This window comes from Neomonachus schauinslandi, chromosome 10 (genome assembly GCF_002201575.2).
Source record: "Neomonachus schauinslandi chromosome 10, ASM220157v2, whole genome shotgun sequence".
NCBI classification, from domain to species: Eukaryota; Metazoa; Chordata; class Mammalia; order Carnivora; family Phocidae; genus Neomonachus; species Neomonachus schauinslandi.
Genome location: NC_058412.1, coordinates 21,286,221 through 21,303,444, shown reverse-complemented (window position 1 = coordinate 21,303,444; position 17,224 = coordinate 21,286,221). Strand labels below are relative to the sequence as shown.

The following is a 17,224-nucleotide window of genomic DNA, read 5'->3' as shown; positions in this document are numbered from 1 at the left end:
TAAAACAAGTCCTTGCCCCTATATTTCTGTTTCTCCACTAGCACAGTGAGAGTGTCTTCCAGGGGAGAGCTCAAAACAAAGTCCCCCAACATGTTATGTCAGTGTCTTGGAAATAGTGCTACTGGGGACAAAGCCAAAGGCAATGCTATCTGGAGCAACGGAAAGTGCTTTGCACATGGGTCCTGCATTGGGATTTAAAAATGCCTGCTAGAAAAACTGTAAATGGATAGGATTCTAATTTAGTTAAAAACTGGGAGGAAAGGCAACGATACGGTCACTGTAGTAAATAGCGATGACAGCACCAGGTTTTCCAATGGGCGGGGGCTTAGGGCTGGTGGTCTGGTGGGAAGGGGTGCTAGAAGAGGGTCTTAAAGCTGCCTTTGCAGAACCAGCACACCTTTGCATTGGGGTTGTAGGTTTCCTTGGGGTGGCTCTGGGAGAGGGGCAGCGCCTAAGCGACCCTTTGCTACCACTACCATCCGAGTGGTAGAATTATAAATGGCTTTCATGTTTCAATTACTTGTTTCTATCTTTTCCAGTTTTCTGTATATTAAAAATAGTAAGATCCCATGTTTTTTAAAAGAAATAATGTATGTGTAGAAAAAAGTTGGAATATTCAACAAAACAGCAGCGATTCTTTTTGGGGGACAAGATCATGGAAGACGTCTACTTCCTGCTTAGTGTGTTTCTGTAATGCCTTAATTTTTTTTTAAGTAGACTCCATGCCCAGTGTGGAGCTCAGTGGGGGGCTTGAACTCACGACCCTGAGATCAAGACCTGAGCTGAGATCAAGAGTTGGACGCTCACCCGACTGAGCCACCCAGGTGCCCCCATAACACTTTAATTTTAAGACACTTTTACAGGCAATTTTGACTTACACTTGCTATCCAAAAAAGGGGGTTTTGATGATCTGTACACTCAAGTTATTAGTTAAACATACATTATTCTTAGACATTTCTCTGAAATATGGGCAAGTTAATAGTGCTTTTCAAGAATTCTTTTTAATTCATGGGAAAGCTAATGCATGGATACAAGTGAGAATGCATGGATTACTAACTAGGGTGAGAATGGGACAAGCGATCCAAAATTCTCAAGGTGTCCTTCAGAGAAATAGCTGACGAGCCGGCAGTCGGCAGACAGTCGTGGAGGAATGCCTGTCCAAGCCCCCAGCCCCCTCTGGGGAAGGGACGGGGGTGAGAGGTTTCTCAGTTGTTTCTCTCAGCTGGCTTCTTGTCTTCAGCAACCCAACTGCAGCTCAGATACCTGGGAAAGCTTCTGCAAGAAGCTGAGAGGCAGCCTCTTTGGAGAGGCAGTTAGAAGGGGCTGCCAATTCCAGAAAACCAAGCTGAACACAATGTACACATTAAGATGTTTCAGCTAACAGTCTGGGAGCTTTAAAACAGCTAGCTATTCCCTTGTCCCCCCGCACCCGCCCCGAGAGGTCATCTGCTCCAGGCAGCAAGCAATATAATTTCCACAAAACAGCTAGATGCTGGCAGGACCATCTGAGTTCAAAGGATAAGCTTTAAAGATAAAGGGGCAAATTGGACCTTCTTAAATACTCCTCACAGGGCCTGTATTATCATTGGGTTTCTAGTGCCCTCAAGAGTCACAAGTCCTCTTGAGTTATGACCTTTAGCACATCCCCAAAGAGCTCTGGGCAGAGCGGTGCCTGGCTGGGTCTCGCTAATGGAGCCTTCCCGGCCATAGGAAGTTCTCTGGGCTACAATCAGAGGCTTTGTTGCATCAGGGAAGGCACAGTGTATCTGCCGTTTGACTGGCAGGCTTCAGAAAGATGCCCCGCGAAGTAGATCAGTTCTCCGGAAGTGTTGGTGGGCAGGGTGGAGGTGCTACAGAGAGAAAAGGTTTTCTGAAGTCTACCCTGGGCACCTGGCGGGCTCCTAGGTCAGGGTCTGGTCACCCACACCCAGGAGAGCCAGAAACGCACCCTTGGGAGAGGCAGCGCTAGACCAGTCAACTTTCTTTTCATGGAAGCGCAAATTATGTGGTGGGTTTTGCTCCCTGAATGTCTCTGTCTCTACCTTACTGGAAAGCTGACTCTGCCCAAGTGAGGCCTTATTGAATAGAGTGGTGGTTGTGGTATCTGCTTCCTAGTTCCCTCTGAGAGGAGCTGGTTTGAGCCTTCTCGGTTGCCAGTGCCACTCCCAACCTGGAGAGGAGCAGCCAGAGATCTGCTCTTTCTGGTCCTCTTGTCCATTAGGGATGAATGCGAGGGCTCGTTAGTTTATCATTACAGTTACTGTCTAGTCACTCCTAGGAACGACTACATAGGACTGAGGGCAATAAAACACACCTCAGAAAGCCACTCATTCAGCGATTATTTGTTGAGCCTCAACTATTTCTGGGTCTGATGTGGATGAGTAAGTCAGTCTTGATCCTTGACTCATGGAACTTGTTGTCTAGTGAAATGGACAGATAGTAATATAATAATTATACAATAATCATACATAATTATAATCACATTAAGTGCTAAGAGGAAAAATACAGAACTAGAGTGTTTTGAAAGCAATGGCTTTCAACCATTTAGTAAAAAATATATTTTACATTATAATCCAAGAAATACATGTACACATATAGACATGTTTAATAAAACAAAAGTTTCATTAAACAATTCTTATTCTTACTATGAACTCTGCACTCTGACATTTTCTGGTCTATTCATTTACAAAATGCTGGTTACAACCCAATAAATTGATCTCACAACCAATTAAAGTTTGTGATCCACAATTTAAAAAAGCCTGTCAGGGGGGGCCCCAGCCTGTAGTGGAGTTGGGGTGGAGGTCATGAGACACTTCCTTGAGGGAATGACACTTAGGCCCAGACACTCGAGGTTAAGGACAGTCAGCCCAAAAAGTCCAGGAAAGAATGTTCTGGGTGAAAGGGAACAGCATATGTAAAGAACCCTCATTTTACATGAAAGGAAATGGGATCAAGGAGAGATGTGATTTGTTCGTGGTCACATAACTCCGAGCCCAGGTCTCCCAACTCCAGGTTCAAGGCTCTTTCATGGGCTGCAGCCTATCAGTTGTCCTCTTCCTCTTCAGTTAGTAGTTATGGGCCAAGGACTAATTATTCTCACCTAGGCTGCCTAGGAGAAAAGAGAAAAGAGCAACGGGCAGGAGGCTATGTTTACAAAGATTCCATTAAATTCTACATGCAAAACAATGCACGTTAGCTCCTACCCCACCTGGCTTGAGGCCTGCACCGCAAGCTGTTTGTTCCTTCCTGGTAGGCACTGGCAGGGAGCCATACTCCTGCTCAGTGCTGGCTTTAACAAAACATCATTTACAAAATGGCCAGGCAAAATTTAGTCTTAGCTGAAGGCCCTGGAAAGAATGCAGAGCACTGGCCCCCGCTTTTCCATCTCCCCATGCTGACGCCAGCACCTGACTTTCCAGGCGTTTCCACCTTGCTCAGCTCCCTGCTATCAGCCCCCATGACTGCTGTGAAGGGTGAGCTGCATAAATGGCTCGGTTGTGCAGCCTGGAGGCGATGTGAATCCGGCAAGTGAACGACAGCCCACAGCCATGGGTGTCAGTCAGGGTCAGGGTCAAAGTGGATAATCCAGGAGCACATGAGAAAAAGAGGGGTCAAGAGGGAAGGGCCTCTTTCAAAACAGGCAAGAAGAGGAACAGGGCTGCTGTATACAGATACAGAGTTGGTACAGTGCACAAAGCACGCAGGGAGGGGATTTGTGAGGTTGACACAGAAGCCACACTCCACTCACAAAACCGTGTTCCTGGCAAGGGGCTGATCTGCCTGAAGGAAGAACCCTCACTGACAGAGGCCGGAGAGGAATGGCTCTGTATGGCACCTGGTCAGAGGGTCGCAAACAGCCAGAACCACAGGACATCACGTTGAAAATGCTGCCAAGCCTAGCGAAGGTCGGCATCCTCCGGTTTGAAACAGTACTGGTGTGTGGGTGTTTATAGGCTGGTGGCTGGGGGCCGCCCTGCAGTGATGAGCTATGACCACAGGAGCTCTTGGTTGATAAGCAGAGACACCTGGCAGTTTTAACACTTAGCAAGCCAGACTCTGGGATCCTCCTGCATCTTCATTTCTCCTTCATCAATCTCAGAGTGGTCCAGCCACACTCTGGAGGCACAACTCCTGAGATGTTAAATTAGTTTAAAAAAAATGTTACTGGGGCGCCTGGGTGGCTCAGTCATTAAGTGTCTGCCTTCGGCTCAGGTCATGATCCCAGGGTCCTGGGACAGAGCCCTGCATCGGGCTCCCTGCTCCGCGGGAAGCCTGCTTCTCCCTCTCCCACTCCTCCTGCTTGTATTCCCTCTCTCGCTGTGTCTCTCTCTGTCAAATAAATTAATAAAATATTAAAAAAAAAAGTTACTGATGGGGCCCCTGCGGCGGGGGGGGGGCGTGGGGGGGGCCGGACTGGCTCAGTCAGCTAAGCGTCTGACTCTTGGTTTTGGCTCAGGTCATGATCTTAGGGTCGTGGGATCGAGCCCTGCATTGGGCTCCCTGCTCAGTGTGGAGTCGGCTTGAGATTCTCTCTCTCCCTTTTCCTCTGCCCCAACCCCTGCTCGCTCTCTCACTCTCTCGCTCAAATAAATAAACAAGTCTTTTTAAAAAATGTTAGTGGTAATACATGCCCATGTAAAAACACCGCAAACATTACGCCAAGGTAAATAAGGAAAAGTAAAAGCAGTCTCTTCCAAGTTTTAAAATTAAAATCTTCTGTCAATAACCTCCTTACTACTCATCCCTCATATTCCAAACCTGCTTTCTGTTCTCACTTGAGCCTGTAATTATTCTGCCCCCTCCTTCTGCTGACAACCAACGCCTCTCTTAGATTTGTAGCGCTTCCCTCCACCTCTGACCTTAGGGCCAGCTGCTTCAATGCCATCTTAAATTCTGCTCCTCAGAAACCTTGGCCGAACATGCCCCTGCCCTTGCTGTTGCCCACTCACTGCTGCTCCCTGGGGTAGAGGACTTCAGAGACTGAGCCTGCTAGGGATCCCTGGGTCCAAGTCAGCCCTCGGCCCTGAACAAGACTTCTATTCATCTCTCATACGCCCAGGCTCATTTCTTACAGCGTTTAATTCAGACCTTCAAGACCTCAGCCGTACCTCAGCAAGTGGCATTGGCTCCATTTCACTGAGGAAAAGGTCTTTTCTTAGCAGGAACACCAGTCATCTCCCCTGGGCTTCACCCTGCAAGTCATGGGTAGAAAGAGCCACACCCTCTCCTCCTACCAGTCTCAGTGGAAGGGAGCCCTTCCCTCCTCTGCAAGGTTACCCCTTCCCTGGTGTCCCCAAGATCTTCCCCATTTGCTCCCTTTCTCTCTTGCACCCAAATTACTTTCCTCAAATAACTCCTTCTCCCTTCTGCCATTACACATGTTCAGATCTCCTTATTATCAGCAAGCATTCCAAGTCAATCCCAAACTCTTACTCAAGTTGTAAGCTGGCTGGATCACCATGGAGAACAATGCATAATAAGCCTAGTATAACAACAACAACATGGAAGCAACCTAAATATCCACTGATGGATGAATGCATAAAGAAAATGGGGTAACATATAGAATGGACTATCGTTCATTCATAAAAAAGAAGGAAATCCTGCCATTTGCAACAACATGGATGGACCTTGAGGGCATGGTGCCAAGTGAAATAAGTCAGACAGAGAAAGACAAAAACTTGTATGTGGAATCTAAAAACACCAAATTCATGGATATAGTGACAGACTGATGGGTGCCAGAGATGGGGTATGGAGGGTGGGGGAAATGAATGAAGGTCAAAACGTCAGTCCTGGGGATATAATGCACAGTGCAGTCACTGTAGTTATTTACTGTATGGTATATTTGAAAGTTGTTAAGAGAGCAAATCTTAAAAGTTCTCATCACAACAAAAAACAGTTTGTAACTATGTGTGGTGATGGATGTTAACTAGACTTGTCCTGGTGATCACTTCACAATACATGCAAATATCGAATCACTATGTTGTACACCAGAAACCACTTCAGTGTTATGAGTCAATTATATCTCAGTTAAAAAACCCCTGCAGAAAAAGACCCACAAATACAGAGAGCAACTGGAGGTTGCCAGAGGAAGAGGGGTGGGGGAATGGGCCAAATGGGAAAATCAAAACCAAACCAAAACAAAATCCAGCATTGTTTGTACCCTTTGCCTCTGAATTCCACTTTATGGGATATACTCTGAAGAAATAACCCACAAAAGAAAAATAGTGGCTAGTACAGTGATGTTCAGAGCAGAGATATTTATACTTGCAACTTGCAAAATGTTGGAAATACCCCAATTGCCCAATAATAGATTGATGGTTCAGCATATTTTGGTATCAATATAATGGAACACCACAGAAGGAATGGGATATTTGTTTTTATTTTATTTTATTTTTATTACTTATTTTTTAACTTTAATTCCAGTGTAGTTAACATACAGTGTTACATTAGTTTCAGGTGTACAATATAGTGAGTGATTCAACACTTCCATATAATTACTCAGTGCTCATCAAGATAAGTGTACTGGAATGGGATATTTGAAGTGACACATACATGGATTATGTTGATACAGAGAAATCTGCAGATGAACCACATTTTATTTATTTATTTATTTATTTATTTATTTTATTTTATTTTTTTATTTTTTAAAAGATTTTATTTATTTATTTGAGAGAGAGAGAATGAGAGACAGATAGCAACAGAGGGAAGAGGGTTAGAGGGAGAAGCAGACCCCTCGCTGAGCAGGGAGCCCAATGTGGGACTCGATCCCGGGACTCCAGGATCATGACCTGAGCCGAAGGCAGTCGCTTAACCAACTGAGCCACCCAGGCGCCCGAACCACATTTTAATACATAAAAGTTATATAAGCAAAAAATACACTCATTAAATTTTTATATGCATTTGCTGATAAAGAAGAGAATTACACTAATAAAAAATTTGATCTTGCTGCTTCTTTGGGTAACTTTTCTGCCTTTTCCTGTTGCCGCTCTCTGATGATCATCCACTGCCTCTGTTGTCTCTCTACCCAATTCCCCCCTTTACACTACCCAATCTGGCTTCCATCTTCAGTGTTTTACTAGACCCCCACCCCCAGCAATCATCATGATTTTCTTCTGGATAGATCCTTGAGTCTAGTTAAGCCAGTGGCACTGACTCTCTCTTCTTGACATCTTTCTCTTTTCTCTTCCCTTGCTGCGGAGCCATCCTAACTTCCCCACACCTCTTTGCTTTTTTCCTAATTGTGGACAATTCTCGAAGCCTATTACTTGAAGCACTGGTCTTGGTGCTCTGTACCCCAGCCCTCTGGACAGAGCCCCTTTAGGGCAGCCATCCCTCTGCGCCGCTTGCTCTCACATCTGTAGCTCCATCCAGCCTCACCCTCGGCTTCTGGTTCTATGTGATCACTCCGCTTAGAGGCCTCCAACTGTCACCTCTAGTTCTGCATGTCTGAAATGAAACTTCTCTCCAAACTATCTTTTCAACTACCTAACTTCTGGGTAATGTCACCAATGTTGTCCCAGACTGTCACACCCTCAATTTGGTAAGGGTGACCTGCTTATGGTCCTCATCACATTCACTCCCAGTCATTCCTTGGTGGACACCTTGTCTCTTGAAAAGCTCTCTCTGCTGTCCTGTCTCCTGAAAGCCTGCTTACCTTCAGGGCAAGCTCAGGCTCTGCTTCCTTTGTGAAGTCTTTTCCAGTTACCTCAGTTCACAATGATTATTTTCCTCTCAGAATCCTTGTTGAATTTAGACTCTACAGTACTAATGACACACAATGCACTGTTCTTTTCATTTCTTTTACCTGAACTCTCTTACTCATCTGTCCTCTGGTGGACAGGATCCGGCATCATCCAGCTCAGCCAGCCCCAGTGCATCTCCCTCTCTGAAGCCCTCCCAGTTCTCACAGGCTCAGGGTCACTCCTCCTTCTGAGTTACCAAAGCACCCCTTCCCATCGCTGCTGGAGTTTCCATCCCCTTGTATTATAGTGACTTATATCATTTTTGTCCAACTCTCAGCAGAATGTTAGCCAAGTTCCTTAAGCACATAGACCACTTCTTACACAACAAAGCACCACAGATGTGTTGCTGACATCTTGACATCTAATGTTGTCAAATATACTGGTCATTCCACACATGCATCTTATCTTCCAAGCCACACTATGATCTCCTCATGGAGACAGGGGTTAAGACTCATTTCTTTTAAATCCCATGGTGACTAAGAATACAAAACAGAAAGGACCTGGGGAGTACCTGTTGAGGGTATACTTAGAATAAAGCCTTGAGAAGAAAATATGTAAATGTATATGAATAACCTATAAACCTGGAAACTATACTTTCTGGGGAATACAAGTCTTATCAAGTCTCAAAACACTGTACCTTGCTATTTTGGGGCCAGCATAACACATCTCTGTACTTAGCAGTGGTCCTGTCACTTAAAGGTGTTAATAGGATGCCCAAACTGGAAGCTTTCAACTGTGAACTCTACCCATCTAAAATCAGAACGAATCAGAGACTAAATCAGAGTCCCTGATAAGTGGCAATAATCCACAGGGAAGGGGCTCGGGGTGGTGGCTGCCTGCCAAGAGTCTGGTGCTGTAGAGAAGTCTGGCTACACAGTGCATATTACACCAGGGCAGATAAGCCTTCAGGGAAACACTCCTCACATGGGAAGAGATATTTAATTTCATTGAGTGGTCCAAGGCCTGCCCCTTTCACATGGCACAACACACGTTAGTCCAACTACAATCTTGCTGACTCAGAGCAGCTAAGATTTCATTTCTTACCAATCAGGAAACCCCACTTAAATGACAAGGTGACCAAGACAACCACACCCTCAAGAGGAGATGAATGCCTCTCTGACAATCACTCTCACCAAGCGGGGAGCATCTCCAGCTAGCCATACCCAAAGAGTTGTTCACTAATAATCCCAGGAGGCTAGGAAGGCCTCCACCCCATCTGGGACAAATGTTTGGGTAGGCAGAACCATCTGGAAAAAGAGGCAGATTCTGCTCAGCAAACATTTATGGCAGCACTGTGTGACAGGCCGAGCTGTGTGACAGGCGACACGTCCCTCAGCTCTAAAACCTGGATCCCCAGTGCTCCGAGGTAAGCAGACATCACCACTGGTGGAAGACAGGAATCAGTCCTCTGGGCTGGGCCATGGAGGCAGCATACAATGTGTGTGTGGACGGGAAAGATGAGGCGAGAGGACAGCTACTGGGCCACCCCTCCCTTCATAGCTAGGAGCTCCATGGACCTGGTGTAGTGAAGAGGGAACTGCCCAGTCTGTCCCTGCAGACGGCTTCTGCCCATCAGGTGGCTACTGGCAGGCATCCAACCTTCTCTATCCTTGGAGGAAGAACGACCTCTGAGCTGATGGCTGAACAGAATATGGCCAAAGGCAACGGCAAAGGGAGGAAGGAGCCTGCAGCAGGCTTGAGCACAGTCTTTCAAAAAGAGTTCAGATAGGTATACAACCACCAAAACATGAGAGCAAGCCTCAGATAAGGTCCCCAAGACATGGGGGAACTGGGAATCCAGAGAATCTGAATAGACGTGGGGGAAGAAAGCCCACCCAAAACAGAGCCCTGTTATACAGGGTTTTACTGAAACCTTCTGATAAATTTAAACAGCAAAAGGTAAGAGGCAAAGAAAACTATCTTAAGATACTTTCTTTTCATAAATTTTTTTTACATCTCATTTGAGTCAAGAGAGATTACTTCTCTGGATGATGGACTCTCTGTCTCTCATTCTCTGTCTCTCAAATAAATAAATAAAATCTTAAAAAAAAAAGTTATAATTGCTTAACACAGAAAAGTTTGGAAAATAGTGAAAAGCACTACCAAAACAACCTGTTCATTTATATCCCATTACTTCAAGATTATCAGGTATGGGTGGCAAATGCTCTGCTAGTACTTTTTCACATTTTTATTTATAAAAATGGTATCATTCTCAACATACTATTTTGCATCTGTTTTTCACTTATTATATCAAAAGTTTCTGGTATCAACAAATATTCTAAAAGATTTTTAATGTATGTTCAGTTTATGTGTGTGTGTGTGTGTGCATGCACGCTCACCGGTGCAGTATTTTATCTGGGTAAACCTGACCAAGCCCTAATTGTTGACCCTTTAGTTGTTTTAACTGTTAGATATTATTTATAATGTTACATTAATAAAAATCCTTGTACAGTATTTTTATAAACACCCTTGATTTTCTAAATATTCTTAGAATCATAATTTCTGATTTAAGGATGTATGTTCTCTTTTTTAAATTTTATTTTATTATGTTACGTTAATCACCATACATTACATCATTAGTTTTTGATGTAATGTTCCATGATTCGTTGTTTGCGTATAACATCCAGTGCTCCATTCAAGGATGTATGTCCTTTTAAGGCTTTTGATATACATTGTCAAAATTACTGGTCAGATTTGAAGCAATGCTTCTTGCTCAGTTATTTTAAACATCACACAGTGGTATGTATCTCCCATATACAGGAAATAGTTTCAGGAAAAAAATAATTTTACTTCGAATTGAAATATTTTAATAGGTCAAGTCCTATTTACTTCAGGCAAATAAAGCACTCAGAGCTCAAGACGCTAATGTTATGTCATGCCTGTTTAGCAAAGTTGGTAGGACATGATGCTAGTGAGAAAGATACAGGGCTTAGGCTAGTATTGGCTGGTCAACTCAACACAGAGGAAAAAACATCCTTGTCAACAGAATGCCTCACCAACCTTGGCCAACTGTCACAAATTTGTACTCTTGGCCAGAGGGAAGATTAGGTGATGGAATGTGGATTACTCAGCATTAACCCATCCTCACTCCTGGTTAGCAAGCCAAAGCACGTGTCCAAATGATTGTTTTGCCTCCTTTCTGTAATAAATAGGACACCTGGCTAGGAAACACAACTGACCAACTTATGGGAAGATTAAAGTTCAATGATATGTAATTATTTTGTCAAAGATCATCTGTCTCCTAGGAGGAGCAGTTCCTGAATGAGCTGGGGGCTCTATCGGCTAGGTCTGATCGAAAACAGACCTAGTGCTAATGCTACACAGTGTGTCAGCACTTCAGCTGGAGGTCCTTTAAACTTCAAGCCTTCTTTTATTTTTTATTTATTTATTTGACAGACAGAGCGAGCACAAGCAGGGGGAGCAGCAGGCAAAGGGAGAGGGAGAAGCAGGCTCCTTGCCGAGGAGGGAGCCTGATGCAGGGCTCGATCCCAGGACCCTGGGAGGACCCGAAAGGAAGGCCCATGCCTAACCGACTGAGCCACCCAGGCGCCCCTAAACTTCAAGCCTCCTTGATGTAAAGTAAGGGGCGTGGATTTTTCATAAAGGTCATCTGGTTAGATGGCATTTCATCAACAGTTGAAAATTAAATTAGCATATTGGAATAGTAATGATGACTTCAACTGGGCAAGAGGAGGGACTATTCTTTTTTTTTTTTTTAAAGATTTTATTTATTTATTTGAGAGAGAGAGAATGAGAGAGAGCACATGAGAGGGGGGAGGGTCAGAGGGAGAAGCAGACTCCCCGCTGAGCAGGGAGCCCGATGCGGGACTCGATCCCGGGACTCCAGGATCATGACCTGAGCCGAAGGCAGTCGCTTAACCAACTGAGCCACCCAGGCGCCCCTCTTTTTTTTTTTTTTTAAAGATTTTATTTATTTATTTGACAGAGAGAGAGATAGCGAGAGCAGGAACACAAGCAGGCAGAGTGGGAGAGGGAGATGCAGGCTTCCCGCCGAGCAGGGAGCCCGATGTGGGACTCAATCCCAGGACCCTGGGATCATGACCTGAGCCGAAGGCAGACACTTAACGACTGAGCCACCCAGGTGCCCGAGGAGGGACTATTCTTAAGAAGGGAAGGAAAACAGGAGAGAGAGGTGGGTAGGTAGCAGGTCAATGAAGCATCTTGGGCTGCCAGGGAAGTAGCCACTTTGGAGTTTCCTGCCCTCACTTACGACTGACTTGGTGCAAACTGGCTTGGCCTGCCTGAGGGAAGCAGTCTAACCCTATCTGCCTCATGTATTGAAGGCTTCAAGTAAAGGCAAAGCCTTCTTTTTTTTTTTTAAGATTTTATTTATTTATTTGACAGAGAAAGACATAGCGAGAGAGGGAACACAAGCAGGGGGAGTGGGAGAGGGAGAAGCAGGCTTCCTGCCGAGCAGGGGGCTTGATCCCAGGACCCTGGGATCACGACCTGAGCTGTAGGCAGACACTTGCTTAATGACTGAGCCACCCAGGTGCCCCAAGGCAAAGCTTCTTTTGTATCAAAATGTACTCACTGAAAAACAGCCACTGCTAACTCTATTGGTCTGCATGAAGTTACAAAAACATACATGCTGCTTATAACAATTCACATATAGAAGCATATAAAGTAAAAGTTCTCCTTTGAATCTCCCTTTCTCTCCTCCACACCCAAATTCTACTTCCAAGAGGTAAAACCTACTATGTTTAATCTTTTCAGTCTTTAGATGCCTATACCTTGGTATTTTCTTCCCAAATGAAATTTATACGAATTTAAGTTCATTTGTGTTCTACCTGAATGGCTTGCCTGGCTCCTTAATTCCTGGGTAGTCTCTGCCTTTGACCCCATCTGGAAATGTTGCCATCCCAAACGACCTCCCTTTACTTCTCTTCACTAGAAAGGAGGCTTCCCTGCTAAGATGGAAAGCTCCTTTGCCTGGCCCTCCAGATTTCCTGGACAGATGCAGAAGCTGACCCAAGCAAAGTCACAGAGGAGAGCTACACCTCTAACAGAAGAGAAAGTGAATGAAGGCCATGGGAGTTTTAGTCACAAGGGAGAGCTCAGCAGCTTTTTCATTTCCAATTAAGCTCGCTCCCCAGACTGGCCTCCCCAACTGGAGGACTAACCGCCCCCATGACATACACAAACACACCAAGTCTGTGCTCTCCTGGGCAAGTGCTCCTGCCCTGCTAGTCTTTCAGATAACCAGGTCAGCTGAATACATGGATACAAAGGGGCATTTCATATACTCCTATTCTGGCAGTTGGAATAACACTGCAAGTGCCAGGTCTTCATGGGACAAATCTTCTCTCTGGGCGTGTCAAACACCAGGAGAGTGCTGCTGGGTGGTGGGGGCTACTGAAATGAGGGTCCAAGATGGACTTAAGACATGATACAAATTTGTGAGTATTTTTTTTAATTCTATACCCTTGCAACAGGAAATCGTGATTGTTACGTCTTGTTAAGCAGGCGTGCTACATACTTTCTTTCATTTCACCCTCATGACCACCCTGCAAAACAGACAGTTATCCCAGGCTTTCAGGGGAGCAATGGGCACGCAGAGGTTCCACAGCCCCCCAAGGCCACACGGCCAGGAGGTGATAGGACCAGCATTTGAACTCAGGTCTGTCTGCTTGCAGAGGCCAGACTGCCTCACTTTCTCCAGGAGAAAGGTTAGAAATCTCCCTGGGGCTTCCGGGAACTATAGAAGGTTCCAGGCTGGCAGCTGGAAGATAATCCAGTTTACCGCTCCTCTTGGCCCCTCCCGGCCCCCTGCACCCTGCCTCTTGGGATGCAGGGGCCTCACAAATGCCAAGTTGAGAGGCCTACAAGCCCCCACCTTCACGTTTGCTTTATAGTAGATGATGCAAAGTTTGGAAAGGAAAACCTTCCTAGAGTCAGAGTGTGTGAGGCAAAATTATTATTTTTAAGGTGGCAAGAATATTCAGTTAGACAATGTGACACTAGATTTTACCTAGCTCTGCAACATCTCTGACAATAAAACAAGTCCTTGTCTACACTAGAAAGGAGTGTCTACAGGACTAATTACAGACTACTAAACTATTTTTATTAAAACCCTCTGGAATACTAAACATGAGGGATGAGACAATGTAGTATTGTGGACTAGTTCTAGAAATCTGGGTGCTAATCCTGACTCAGCCACTAATAACCACCAACATTCATTTGTACGGTGTACACAGTTTGCAAAGTGTTTTCACATACTTTTTACATTAGCTGGGTGACTTTAGGCAAATCACTTAACTATTGGTGTCTCATGTTAGAAGCTGGAAATGAGAACATTGAGCTATATCATCCGAAGTCCCCTCTACTTCTAACATTGTACAGGGGTTGGGTGTGTACTTTAGGATCTTTACAAATGTATCTGTAAACAAATCAGGGCAAATGCATTCTGCTTGAGAAAAATAGTATTTTCTGTTCAGCCTCTGAAAGATGTTACCCCAGCCAAATTCATGTATAGCTCATAAGACATTTGCTGCCAGTTAGTTGGCTCAGCTTCTGGAAGGTACCATAATAAGGCCTTGGGTTGGATTCCCACATAGGAACTTTCCTCTGTTCAGTAGCCAACTACTGTGCCTAATGACAGTCAGTTGTCTTACACACATAACCCCGTAAAGTGGGCTAGCTTGGAGGAAGGACTTGGAAGAAATCCGTCCTCACAACGCATGTACTCTCAAGATGGTAGGTCAGGAATGCCATCATCACATACCCAGAAATATTATAAATATCACCCTTCCTCAGTTCTAAAACACACAAATCCCTCCTTCAAGTCTTGCCACTTCCTGGCTACTTTACTCTTCCCGAAATTAGATGTGCCTTAGAATCAAAGGGATATAATGCTACAAAACCACCACATAGATTACATAGATTTAGGTCTAACTTCATTCAAATTGTGTCCCTCTCCCTGATCTTAACAATTACATTCAGTAACAACTGGATAGGCAACATGGAGACACAGGCATTAGTCTGTTTCCCAATAGTAGCCATTTAAAAAGCATTCCATCATTGTCTCATAAAACACTGGTATGGATTTCAAAGGCAAATTAACCCATATAAAAACTACTGTGATGCTCTGAAAATGTTCAGTCCTAGAGCAAACTGGAAAGGGAACATTTTACTCACACCCTCCTCATCTATCTAGCCTTGACACATTTTCTTGCTTCTTAATTCACAACCCTCCACCCCAGTACTATTGCTGATTCCCAAAATACACTCAGCCCAGGAGGAGCAGCTCTCCGGCACAGCTGTCTGCTCGGGCCCTGCCCGGGTATTTCGGTGAGCTATGCAACACAGAGGACCACACAGAAGGAATGTAACTCTCAGGCCCCACGGCTCCCATCGCCCCGCAGGCAGGTGCATCCCGCCAAACCCCAGACTGGCATTCGAAACAGAAGAAACTGCATTGCTGCATGGGGGCTGTAGTTTTCCTGAACTTCATCTCTATGTTTAAAACTAGGGCGACAGCCGTCTTTGCTACTGTAAACTAATCTGATGGGCATGGGGGCGGGGAGTGGCTCTGAGGAGGCTGCCAATAGGCCATGATTGAGCAAAGTCAAGGAGCAAAATCATTGTTTCTCACTGTTTGCAATCCCCAAAACTGCAAATTAGTGGGTCCTTCGCCATGATTTTTAGAAGTAAACTATCTACTCCTTTGGCAGCCTGGAGTAAAAAAATGCAAAGCCTCTTGTAGGGTTTAACTGCCTGATATTTACACATATTTGCTAACAGTACACTGGAATCTGGAAGCCAAAAAAAGAAGAATCAAAGGAAATTGGCAGTGAGGTACATGCACAGTAGTTAGGAGCCCTCGAGTTGAGGCACGTTTATTAAGAGAGCTTCTGGCCGCGGGCACCAATTCTGACTTGAGCTCAATTTCTGCTGGAAAAAGAAAACAGTCTGGGATCCTCCAAGATCAGGGAATGCAGGGCGGGCAGGTGGATTGGTAGCAAACATAACCCCGGGAATTGTCCACATATGCTGGAACCCCTATGGGGTGACAGCCCCCACAAAGACTCCCAGCTGCAGGAGGCAGGGGGTACAGGCCACAGACCTACACCCCAGAGAAATCCTGGTTCTTCTCCTTCCTCTTCACTCTGCACATGTTAAAACTCACTGTCACCCAGTTGGTTGCTGCATGGAGTTTACAGGTATCAGAGATGAAGTCCTGCCACAGCCCCTCAACAAACAGTAAGCACTTGCTATGGGTGATATCAGGCCTTACATTATACCGGGGTTGTACTGCAAAGTAAGTAAGTAAATAAATAAATAAATAAATGCATACTAAAGAGTACTGCAAGATGCTTCTTCACAACACACCAGAAGCGCAGGAACTTCAGCTCCCCAACGCAACCTTCCCCCGCCCCCCACTCCCTCTAGTCCCTCTCCGTAGCACCTGCCAAGGCAACAGCCCAGCCCACTAGAAGGCCACCATGCACCAGCGGGTGTTCACTAAACAGTAGCTGATCATCACGGGGCTGAGTCCTTCTCAGCAAAATCTATTCTGAAAGCCCCAGGAGCTCTTAGCAGTCAATCAGAACTGTCCAGACCTGCTTCCCCACACCAGTCAGGGCAGGAGTGTGTGGGTAAGAAACCTGAGGCCCCAAGGTTTGGGCAGGCAGAATGTTCCCCCCTCCCCCAAGTCTCCCCTCGCTCTCTCCCTTGTCACTCTTTTTCTGGCATATCACTGGGGAAAACCAGAGAGGCCGGAGTGTCAGGCCCAAGAGGAGTAAGGAGAAGCGACAAGGGCGGACCGGAGGCAGTTTGGGGCGATGCGGGGGGATCAGTCCGGGGTGGAGGTGCGGTGGCGCCACATCTAGTGGGGAAGGAGCCCCCAAGGTGGGTCCGGAGGGAGGGCAAGGAGGGGGAGTGGCTCGAGGGCCTGACGGCCGCCGCGAAAACCCCAGGAGAGAAGGACGGAGGGAGAGAGGCGGCGGGGGTGAGGCGCGGTTAGGGGGCGGGGGCGCGGGTGGGGAGGCGAGGGGGGCAGCCCGGTTCCCCTCCCCCAGCCCGGGCCCGGGCCTCCCGCTGACTCAGCCCCACGGCGTCGCTCGCCTCGGCCCGGACTCACAGTGCGCGAGGCTGCTCCGGCGGAGGCGGCGGGGCGGGGGACAGGCGGCGGGGGCGCTGCGGCTGAGGCTGCGGCTCCGGCCGGCGGCTCCGGGGCGAAGGGTCCTAGCAGAGGCCGCCGCGGTCTCCGGCTCAACGCACAGGGACTGCGGGGGAAGAGAGCACTGCGCAGGCGCGATGCGGCCACCGCTGTCAGTCCGAGCGGGGCGGGGCCAGGGCACCCGCCGTCTCCAAGGCAACTGGGCGGCGAGGGAAGGACAGCCCCAACCTCCACCTTGTCTTAGCGACGGCGGCGGGGGGGGGGGGGGGGGGGGGGGGGGGGCGAGCCCCCCCCCCCCTCTCCCACAAAAAAGAGCGGAAAACACGCCCTCCTTAATTCC

At 46.5% G+C, this 17,224-nt stretch overlaps 1 protein-coding gene across 3 annotated transcripts in view; it reads right to left on the bottom strand.

Moving 5' to 3' along the window:
* The window catches only part of MAPRE3 (microtubule associated protein RP/EB family member 3), a 51,520-nt gene extending 34,505 nt beyond the window's left edge, over positions 1–17,015 (bottom strand). For all 3 annotated transcript variants that reach the window (XM_021697402.1, XM_021697401.1, XM_021697403.1), the window contains exon 1: positions 16,846–17,015. The gene's annotated coding sequence lies outside the window, so the exon portion shown is untranslated. The remainder of the gene's footprint in view (positions 1–16,845) is intronic.
* Between the last annotated feature and the right edge of the window lie 209 nt (positions 17,016–17,224).